Source organism: Panthera uncia, assembly GCF_023721935.1.
Source record: "Panthera uncia isolate 11264 chromosome B2 unlocalized genomic scaffold, Puncia_PCG_1.0 HiC_scaffold_24, whole genome shotgun sequence".
NCBI lineage: Eukaryota > Metazoa > Chordata > Mammalia > Carnivora > Felidae > Panthera > Panthera uncia.
Genome location: NW_026057580.1, coordinates 68,841,093 through 68,850,391, shown reverse-complemented (window position 1 = coordinate 68,850,391; position 9,299 = coordinate 68,841,093). Strand labels below are relative to the sequence as shown.

Below are 9,299 nucleotides of genomic sequence, written 5' to 3'. Positions count from 1 at the left end.
AGATTTTGGACACTAATCCTTTATCTGATATGTCATTTGCAAATATTTTTTCCCATTCTGTCAGTTGCCTTTTAGTTTCGCTGATTGTTTCCTTCACTGTGCAGAAGATTTTTATCTTGATGAGGTCCCAATAGTTCATTTTTGCTTTTGTTTCCCTTGCCTCCAGAGACATATGAGTAAGAAGTTGCTGCAGCCAAGGTCAAAGAGGTTTTTGCCTGCTTTCTCATCTAGGATTTTGATGGCTTCCTGTCTTGTGTTTAGGTCTTTCATCCATTTTGAGTTTATTTTTGTGTATGATGTAAGAAAATGGTCCAGCTTCATTCTGCTGCATGTCACTGTCCAGTTTTCCCAGCACCATTTGCTGAAGAGACTGTCTTTATTCCATTGGATATTCTTTCCTGCTTTGTCAGAGATTAGTTGGCCATACGTTTGTGGGTCCATTTCTGAGTTCTCTATTTTGTTCCATTGATCTGAGTGTTCTTGTGCCAGTACCATACTGTCTTGATGATTACAGCTTTGTGATACATCTTGAAGTCTGGGATTGTGATGCCTCCGGCTTTGGTTTTCTTTTTCAGGATTGCTTTGGCTATTCGGGTTCTTTTCTGGTTCCATACAAATTTTAGGACTGTTAGTTCTAGATCTGAAGAATGCTGGATCATTTTAAATGGTGGGAATTTTAAAGCCTCAAATAGCATCAATCTGTTTTGCAGGCAGTAGAAAGCCAGCGTGGACCAGCAAAAGCCTAACAGGAACATTTGTTCATTTGTTCTAAATGAGAGAATATAAGGGTAAGAAATGAAAATACTGACTTAATTATTTTTCGGGTGTGGAGTTTGGTGAGTTCTTTACAAATTTTGGATCCTAGCCCTTTGTCCAATATATCATTTGCAAATATCTTTTCCCATTCTGTCAGTTGCCTTTTAGTTTTGTTGATTGTTTCCTTTGCAGTGCAGAAGCTTTATATCTTCGGGGCGCCTGGGTGGCGCAGTCGGTTAAGCGTCCGACTTCAGCCAGGTCACAATCTCGCGGTCTGTGAGTTCGAGCCCCGCGTCAGGCTCTGGGCTGATGGCTCGGAGCCTGGAGCCTGTTTCCGATTCTGTGTCTCCCTCTCTCTCTGCCCCTCCCCCGTTCATGCTCTGTCTCTCTCTGTCCCAAAAATAAATAAAAAACGTTGAAAAAAAAAATTTAAAAAAAAAAGAAGCTTTATATCTTCATGAGGTCCCAATAGTTCATTTTTGCTTTTAATTCCCTTGCCTTTGGAGATGTGTCAAGTAAGAAAAACAAATAATCCAGTGAAGAATTGGGCAGAAGACATGAATAGACACTTCTCTAAAGAAGACATTCAGATGGCCAACAGGCACATGAAAAGATACTCAACATCACTCCTTATCAGTGAGATATCACCTCACGCCAGTCAGAGCGGCTAAAATGAACAAATCAGGAGACTACAGATGCTGCAGAGGATGTGGAGAAATGGGAACCCTCTTGCACTGTTGGTGGGAATGCAAACTGGTGCAGCCGCTCTGGAAAACAGTGTGGAGGTTCCTCAAAAAATTAAAAATAGATCTATCCTATGACGCAGCAATAGCACTGCTAGGAATTTACCCAAGGGATACAAGAGTGCTGATGCATAGGGGCACTTGTACCCCAATGTTTATAGCAGCACTTTCAACAATAGCCAAATTACGTAAACAGCCTAAATGTCCATCAACTGTTGAATGGATAAAGAAATTGTGGTTTATATACACAATGGAATACTACTTGGCAATGAGAAAGAGTGAAATATGGCCTTTTGTAGCAACGTGGATGGAACTGGAGAGTGCCATGCTAAGTGAAATAAGTCATACGGAAAAAGACAGATACTATATGTTTTCACTCTTATGTGGTTCCTGAGAAACTTAACAGAAGACCATGGGGGAGGGGAAGGGGAAAAAAAAGTTACAGAGATGGAAGGAGGCAAACCATAAGAGACTCTTAAAAACTGAGAATAAACTGAGGGTTGATGGGTGGTGGGAGGGAGGGGAAAGTGAGTGATGGGCATTGAGGAGGGCGCCTGTTGGGATGAGCACTGGGTGTTGTATGGAAACCAATTTGACAATAAATTTCATATTAAAAAGAAAAAATAAAAGAAAATATTGACTTAAAACATTAAGATGTATTCAGTACATTCCTTTTTCTTTTTCAGACTTTTTCCGCTGCTTAGACTTTTTCATAAAGTACTGCTGAGTTTTTTCACATAAAGATGCTATTGTGAACTGAATGTATTCCTTCAAAATTCTTATGTTGAAACCTTTATCCCCAGTGTGGCTATATTTGGAGATGAGGCCTTTATTGAAGTAATGAAAGTCAAGTGAATTCATAAAGATAGGACCTTGATCTAATGAGATTAGTTTCTTTGTAAGAAAAAACACCAGACAGCTCTCTCCCCTCTCCCTTTTTCCTTGCATGCCACCCTCCCCCTCCCCCCTTTTTCTTCTCTTTCCCCACAGCCTTCTCTCCCCACCATGTGAGGACACAACAAGAGGGCTACATCTGCAAGCCAGGAAGACAGCCTTCACCAGAAACCAAATCCCGCCAGACCTTGATCTTGGACTTTCCAGCCTCCAGAACTGTGAGAAAGTAAATTTTCATTGTTTAAGCCACCCAGCCTATGGTATTTTGTTACAGCAACTCATGCAGACTTTGGTACCAAGAAATGGGGTGCTGTTGTAACAAGTACCTAAAAGTGTGGCCGCGGTTTTAGAACTGGTGGATGGGGGGAGGTTGGAGGAATCTGAGGCACAGGCTAGAAACATGGAATGTTAGAGGCAATTCTGGTGATTGCTCTGAAAGAAAAGAAGAGAGCTGGAGAGAAAGGTTCTCTTAGAGAATCTTCTTAGGGAACACATCAATAATCACGAACAGAATGTTGATAGAAATACGGACGGTAAAGGTATCATATGGAAATAAGAAACAGGTAATTGGAGACTGGAGAAAAGGCAATCCTTGTTACAAATTTCCAAATAACTTGGCTGAATTGTGCTCTAGTGTTTTATGGAAGGTAGAATTGTTGATGGATGAAATTTCATTTTGTAGTTATTTGTTGTTATATAGAGAAAGACATTGGATTTGCATATTGCCTTTATATCCTGTGACATTGCCAAATTCACTGTTCTAATAGCTTTGTGGTTTTGTTTTTGTTTTGTGGGAGAGGATTCTCTTAGGTTTTCTACATATACAATTGTGTCATCTGTGAATAAAGACAGTTGCACTTCTTCCTTTCCAACTTAAATACCTTTTATTTACTTTTCTTGCCTAAATGCATGGGCTAGCAGTTCCAATACAATGTTGAATAGAACTGGTAAGAGTGAACACCTTGTAATGTTCTGCCTCAGAAAGCATTCTATATTTCACCATTAGGTAGTATTAGATAAAGGTTTTTCATAGATGCCCTTAGTCAAATGGAGGAAGTTTCCTTCTACTTCTATTTTGACAAGTTTTAATCATGAAACAGGTGCTGCATTTTGTGAAATCCCTTTTCCTGCATGTGAGATGATTACATGATTTTTCTCCTTTAGGCTGTTACAATGATGAATTACCTTAAAAAAATTTTTTTGGCAGGGGGTGGATAGCTGACTCAGTTGGAGGAGCATGTGACTCTTGATCTCGGGGTTGTGAGTTTGAGCCCCACTTTGGGTGTAGAGATTACTTAAATAAATAAACTTTAAAAAGTTTTTGGCTTAACACAACACAAAATTTATTATCTCACAGTTTCTGTGGGTCAGGAGTGTGGTCATGTGTTAACTGGGTCCTCTGCTCATGGTCTTACCAGATCTCAAGGTGGTAACTGGGACTTTGATCTCATCTAAGGCTTGGAGTTCTCTTCCAAGATCACTAGGTTATGGCAGAATTCAGCTTCTGTGGTTGTAGGACTTGTCTGCTGTCTGTGGAGGGCCATCCTTCGCTCCTAGAGACTATTTTGCCATGTGGCCTGCTCCATCCACAACATGTAGTTGGCTTCTTCAAGGTCATCAGGAAAATTCCTACCTAGTCTGCTACAGCAGAGTTTTATATAATATAATGTAATCACTGATATGACTATTTCATCATATTCACAAGTCCTGCTCAAGTGAGGGGAATTATATAGGATGTGTATCTGGGGCTACGCTGACTGACTTTTGAATGTTAAAACAGCCTTGCGTTCCTGGGATAAACACAAAGAGAAAGCAATGTGAAGATGGAAGCAGAGGTTGGAGTGATGCAGCCACAAGCCAAGAAATGCTGTCAGCCCCCAGAGACTAGAAGAGGCAAGGATAAATTCTCCTTTAGCCTCAGGAGGGAATGTGGCCTTGCTGACACTTTGACTTCAGACTTCTGGCCTCTAGAACTGAGGATAAGCTTCTGTTGTTTTAAGCCCCCAAGTTTGTGGTAATTTGTTACAACAGGCATAGGAAACAAATACAGATTTGGGTCATGGTGTATTATCATCTTCCTAATTTACTGGGTTTGACTTGAAACCAATTAAAAGCATAAAGTGGAACCAAAGCCAAAATGGCTGTACTAATGTTTCAGCAAAGCTCGATTTTACACTAATCTTTTCCCTCTCTTCCCCCAGCCTCCCTTCCTCCTGTCTTTCCTTTCATTTCAGGAACCCCATACTACCCTGAAGACAGGACAGAGGAGTCTGGCAGTAGTACAAAATTCCTGTCAAAACCAGTTATATACTGTATTTCCTTATAAAACCCACAGCCCGTTCCTAGAGGCCGGCTTGCAGTTTTGAAGGCAGCCTCCCTTGCCTGGCAAAGCAATAAAGCTATTATTCCTCTTTATACCCAAACTCTGTCTTCCCATTACATATTTTGTCTCCAGAGGTTGGTTTTCGATGACAGATTTGCTAATATTTTAAGACTTTTTCATATCTATATTCATGAAGGATATTGGTCTATAATTTTCTTGTGATGTTCCTTTCAAGTTTAGTGTCAAGGTTATACAGGACTCATAAAATGATACCAGGGAAATGTTTTATCTTCTGTGGTCTGAGAGAGTTTGTGCAATACTTGTATTATTTCTTCCTTAAATGGTTTGGTAGAAGACACCAGTGAGGACTTCTGGAGTTTTCTCTATGAGAAACACTTTAATTAGAAATTGAATTACTTTAAAGATTATAGAGCCATACAGATTTGCTATTTTTGAGTTCATTTTATAAAGTTGTATTTTAAACGAGTTTATTGGGACGCCTGGGTGGCTCAGTTGGTTAAGCTCGGCTCAGGTCATGATCTCACGGTTCGTGAGTTTGAGCCCTGTGTCAGGCTTTGTGCTGTCAGCTCGGAGCCTGGAGCCTGCTTCGGATTCTGTGTCTCCCTCTCTCTCCCTCCCTCTCTGTTCCTCCCCAACTTGCACTCTCTCTCTCCTTCAAAAATAAAGATTAAAAAAAAAAATTTTTTTAAGGAATTTATTGCATCTAGGTTGTGATATAAATGTTTCTCTGAAGATATATACTTAGACATTGGAATTGTCAAGTCAAAAGAAATGAGTGTTAAAAAAATGTTTATTTATTTTGAAAGCAAGAGTGCACAAGCAGGGGAGGGGCAGAGAGAGAGGGAGAGAGAGAATCCCAAGCAGACCCTGTGCTGCCAGTGCAGAGCTGGACGCAGGGCTCGATCTCATGAGTCATGAGATCATGACCTGAGCCAGGATCAAGAGTCTGATGCTCAGCTGACTGAGCCACCGGGTGCCCCAGAATGAGCATTTTAAATTATGAAAACATGTATTGAGCTAACATTTACACAGCACTTCCTACATGCATTTTACATTTATTAACTCTTTTACTTCTCACAACAGCTGTATGAGGTAGACACTATTGTTGTCCCCAGATTTAAAAAATAATTTATTATCTTTTAAAATGTTTTATTTTTGAGAGAGAGAGAGAGAGAGAGAGAGAGAGAGAGTCAGAGAGACAGGGAGACACAGAATCCGAAGCAGGCTCCAAAGCTGTCAGCACAGAGCCCAGCACGGGGCTCAAACTCACAAACCATGAGATCATGACCTGAGCCGACGTTGGACGCTTAACCAACTGAGCTACCCAGGCGTCCCCCAAATATTTTATTTTTAAGTAATCTCTACACCCACGGTGGGGTTTGACCAGGCACCCCATTGTCTCCAATTTTTAATAAATGAAAAACAAAACAGAGAGAGAGGTTAAGTAACTTGTATAAGTCACACAACTGATAAGCATCAGAGCCAAATGCCTAACCCTTTATACCTGTAGTTCTCCAAGTGTATTCCCTGGACCAGCCACATTAGCATCATGCGGGAACTTGTTGGAAATGCACATTCTCAGATTCTCCCCCATAGTGCTGACTCAGATACTCTAGGGGTGGGGCCCAGGAAGTTGTGTTTTAATGAGCCTCTCGGTGATTCTGATGCATACTAAAGTTTGAGAACCACTGACTTGTACCATACACTTCTCACATATATTTCCAAATCACCTTCTACAAGAACTGTATTAATTTACTTTCACCAGTCGTATATGAGAGCGCCCCTGTCCCTTCACCCTCCTAAAACTGAGCAATCTTTACATTACAGATTTACAATCTGATAGGCAGAGAGTCATGTCTTGTTGCTTTAAAAAACTATTTTGGTCCTCCTTTTAGTGCGGATCCATTTCTGTCCTTTTACCTGCCCTCCTGGGCCTCCTCTTCTTCTGCATGGCCTTTGGCTCCATTGACCCTCCTTTTCTGGGGGTGGGTTTTCAAGTCTAACCCTTCTGAATTTGCCAGGCAACCATGTGGTGCTTGAGTGCTAAATTAATCTCATTCTTTACAAGTAAGGAGAAGCAAATAGGTTATCTTCTAGAAGTATAAAAATCTTGTTTTTGTTTACTGAGCATGAAATACAAAGTCTTCTTCAGCTTTTGTTACTGACAATCCTTTCCTAAATTGTGCATTTTTCTTGAAATTCTGTATACGTCTTGGCACTGTGGTGCCAGTGTACTGAACATCAACAAGGATGATAGGTGTAGGAGCGGAAGAGATCTGTAGTTACCCCAAGTGGTAACCTCAAAAGTGTTTGCGGGAGGGGCACATGGGTGGCTCAGTCGGTTGAGCGTCCAACTTTGGCTCAAGTCATGATCTCATGGTTCGTGGGTTCAAGCCCCGCGTGGGGCTCTGTGCTGACAGCTCAGAGCCTGGAGCCAGCTTCGGATTCTGTGTCTCCCTCTCTGCCCCTCCCCCACTTCACTCTGTCTGTCTCTCTCTCTCTCTCTCTCTCTCTCTCTCTTTCACAAATAAATAAACATTAAAAAAAAAAAGTGTTTGGGGGAAACTAATCCCTGACCTTGACATTTTTGGAGGAGGGAGTACCTTTCTTATGTCCAAGAACAGAAAACCTTGATTGACCAAAGGTCCCCATGATTTGATTTCATGGTGTTTCCCATTGTATTTTCACCACATTGCAGAAAAGACCCCATAAAAACTAGCTGGCTAAATATCACAGGGCTGGGGCAACTGGTTGGCTCTGTTGGTAGAGCATGAGACTCTTGATCTCAGGGTTGCGAGTTCGAGGCCCATGTTGGGCATAGAGATTACTTTCAAAAAACAAAAAAAATCACAGGCCAAATTCTTACCATCTACAGTGTCAAGTAGTTATTGAGTCGTGATATTCAGCTCCCCGTCAGTCGTATCAACATGGCATGACAGAAAGAACATGGGTTTTGGAGACAAACTTAGGTTTGAAACCTAGTACTTATACATCTGAGCTGTGGAGCCTTGGACAAGTTACTGAACCTCTCTCTGATCTCACTTTATTACCTATACAATGCAAAAAAAAAAAAAAAAGGCATCTACCTCATACAGTTTAAGGATTAAATGACATAATATGTGTTGTGTCCAGCAGGGCACCTGTTTCATAGTAGGCTCTCAGGGAATGTGGATTCCATTGGTTTTCACTTCCCACTGAAATTTCTATATGCTTGAATGTGTGTTTGTAGTATAAATAGGAAGTTTAATATCCTTTATCTCCTTCATTTGATGATCTCTCTTTTCACAGAGAATGACACATCTGTATCTGCGCAGGTTACCCGTCAGCCATTTGAATGGCAAGAAGGACACCACCCGTCATACCAAGGAGTGCTCTTATAAGCCGAGGGCTATGTAACAGGCACTGGGTTCATTCTTTAATGAAATACGATAAAAAACCAAGGGACTCTTTAATTGTGTTTCAGTGGCCTCACCCATTAACTTTTCTCTTTTTTTCCTACCGCAATAAGAAATAAGTTCAACTAGGGGCTCCCAGGTGGCTCAGTTGGTTGAGCGACCAACTTCAGCTCAGGTCATGATCTCACAAGTCGTGAGTTTGAGCCCCGCATCAGGCCCTGTGGCTGACAGCTCAGAGCCTGGAGCCTGCTTCGGATTCTGTGTCTCCTTCTCTCTCTGCCCCTAACCCACTTGCATTCTGTCTCTGTCTCTCTCAAAAATAAACATTAAAGAAAAAAAAAATTAAAAAAATAAAAGAAGTTCAACTCACTATATTGTACACCTGAAACTCATATTACACTATATGTTAACTAATTGGAATTTAAATAAAACCTTTAAAAAGAGAATAAGTTCATTAAATTGAGTTTCCATGCCACTTATAGCTGTAGTTAGACCAATGAGAGCAACTGTCTTTTCTGGACACGCAATTACAGCGTAAAGCAGAAGCCGCCCACATTGTCTGGATCCAAAGAGAACATACTTCCTCCATTTCCCCACCGTGGTTCTGATAAGCGCCATCTGTACTCCTGAGTGATCATATCTCACAAAGGCATGGTCCAGAGATTTGCAAAACCCCTCAGCTACCAATACTTTTGTATGCTTCATATGAGAAAGATCACCAGGAATAAAAATAGCTTTTGACTTTTGCCTTTTTAGCCCATATAGGTGGGGTTTGGAAGGTCTCTGCCACTCAAGGGACAGGAGGGAAGAGAGAGAGAGGGAAAGAAATCCTCTGTCTGCACAGACACAACATGAGGCGTCCCCTGAGAAGAGCAGCCTTTAGCGGGTCTGGCAGTTCCCAGACTCCAGGCTGGAGAGTGCCATGGAGGAAAAACCTGATCGAGTTGGAGCCGTCTGGGCCCAAACTCTAAACCAAAAAAACAAAGTTCCTTTCCAGAAAGCGCTGCGCTTAGGAGAAACTGCTGGAAGCATCATCCAAATTGAGCAGGGCATGGGTTACGGGGCCAAAGGAAAGAGAAGAAGGTCCAAATGAAAACAGGGAAGGGAGCAGAGGAGATGGGTCCAGAAAATCCAAAGGTATTCTCCCCCTAAGATATTTGTATCATG

General features: G+C 41.5%; 1 long non-coding RNA gene across 1 annotated transcript; it reads left to right on the top strand.

Annotated features, from left to right (window-relative positions):
• Window positions 1-2,200: 2,200 nt before the first annotated feature.
• LOC125938799 (uncharacterized) lies at window positions 2,201-8,189 on the top strand. Its single transcript, XR_007462817.1, has 2 exons — window positions 2,201-2,956; window positions 8,026-8,189. It is a non-coding gene; the product is annotated as an uncharacterized LOC125938799 (long non-coding RNA).
• Window positions 8,190-9,299: the final 1,110 nt, after the last annotated feature.